Source organism: Nestor notabilis, unplaced genomic scaffold (genome assembly GCF_000696875.1).
Source record: "Nestor notabilis isolate BGI_N333 unplaced genomic scaffold, ASM69687v1 scaffold36312, whole genome shotgun sequence".
NCBI lineage: Eukaryota > Metazoa > Chordata > Aves > Psittaciformes > Psittacidae > Nestor > Nestor notabilis.
Window position 1 is genome coordinate 1,946 of NW_009918476.1, and position 2,096 is coordinate 4,041.

A 2,096-nucleotide genomic window follows, 5' to 3' on the forward strand; every position below is an offset into this window, starting at 1 on the left:
GCGCTGGGAGGCCCCCTCACCCCCATCTCTTTATTCATGCCCTTACCCTCACCAGTAGAGCCAGTTCTTGATAGAACCTGCTGAAAATTTAAGTTATTCAGCCCCTGTGGTATTTCATCTGAACTTGTGTGATTTTCCTGATAGGAGGGAATGAAATCAGAATCCACCAGAACTGACTCAAGCTTAGCTCTTTCCATGTGAGATTTTTGAAAGTTCTTATAATCTGACAGAGGGTTTGTGAACTATGTGGTTTTTACTGATAGCAGGCATTAACTTAGCTGCCAGAGAGGTCACAGGACTAGAGAAAAGCTGGTCTGACTCATGAAGGTTTTATTTTTAGGCTCTTAAGAGTCCCCACTCAGTCATTAAACCAGGGTGCAGTAACAGTGCAAGCACCAGCACTCTAATACTGACTTGGGTAGTTTGTCTTGAAAAATCCCCAGGACTGATCTGACAGAATCTGATTTAGAACATGGAAGATGCTTCAGCCTAAGTACTTGCACTAAATCCTAAAATACAAGCTTTGCCTGTTTAATGTTTCTTGCTGCAGTTCCATTCTTGTAGATGTGCTACACATGTACTGCACAGAGCAGCTTGAGCATGCGGCATTCTGATGGATTAAGCCCATCTGTTGTTCAGCTACTGCAGACAGGGCAGTCCTCCCCTTGCACGCTCCTGCTGCACATCCCGCAGCTTTCCTTGCTCCATCGTAGCTCTAACACTGTCAACAGTGCAGGGAGCTGAACAGACAGAAAACAGGCCACTCAGAGGGGTTTGATCCTTTGTATGCATTTGACCAGATGGATCTCCAGACTGGCTCACTGCAGGGCTAGTGATCCCCCAGTTCTGCTGCAGGGGAGCATGTGAGGATCCAAGGGAGAAGCCACATCCCCTGCGCCCCCCTCCCCTTTAGAAACTGCTCCCTACTGCTCCCTGTTAGATCAGCTTAGTGAGAATGACAGATCACATCCTGGCTTTCTACTGGAGAGCAGTCTGATTTTGAAGCAGGATACAAATAACTGAGCTTCAACTGGGAACTATGTGTATGTTTAATAGTATAGCGCTACTAACAATGTTCAGTTTTGCCTGTGTGAACCTCTGGATCAGAAACATCCTGACGTAGAGGGAGATACTTATTTGGCACAAGCTTTGTAGGTCAAGCCTCTCTCTGTGAAACGAACCTTACAGTTGAATTCCCTCTGCTCACAAAGGCAGTGATGCTTGTTGCAGTTCTTCACCCACACAGCTTTACATAAGGGCTTACGAGCCAGTTCTTTGACAGACAGTAGTAATACAGGTTGATGCCAGGCTCTAAAGTGAAGCAAGGAAAAATCCTGGTGAAGGATTTGCCTTTATCTTCCAAACTACACATACCTCTAGACTTTCAAGGAAGGTAGCTCTTGCTCTCTTGTAAAGCATTTTGTGTTGTCTCCCCTACATGCTCATCCCACATCCTTCATCCCTCATTATTGACAGGCCTGTAAATTAAGGGTGCATGTTTTGGGGGGTGGGGGTAGCAGGGGTGAACATATCTTTGTACTGGTGACTCCTGAAGTAGTGAAAGTAGTTGTGAAAACATTGCACCAAATACATTTTTCAAGTTAATTTCGTTTTTGCTCTCTTACACTGGGATGACAGCCATGTGCAACAGCTGGTGCTCCATCTCCCACTTGCTGTTTTCAGATTTAAGAGCTTAAGTCTTGAAAATTATTTTTATAAGACTCATGATCTCTGGCCATCTCAGTGGGGTAGATCTTGAAACTGTTCAGAGATGTGATGGAGCACCTCCCACAGCACAATGACTTCTCTACCACTGCACTGTGATGCAGCCAGGAAGAGAACCCGGATTACAAATACTAACTCAGATTGAAAATGCACTGGTTTTGTCTCACCAACTAGATGCAGGTTCTTCATCTGTGCACACCTAAGTCTTTGTTGGCGAGAAGTTTAATTTTAACAGCAATGCTGGAAACTGTATCTCAGATGATTTGCAAGGTGCTTTTCACCCGGGGTGATACAAAGAATGGAAATCACACACACACACACACACACCCCCGTTAAGTATTTAGTCAGGTGGACTGAATACTGACGTGCGC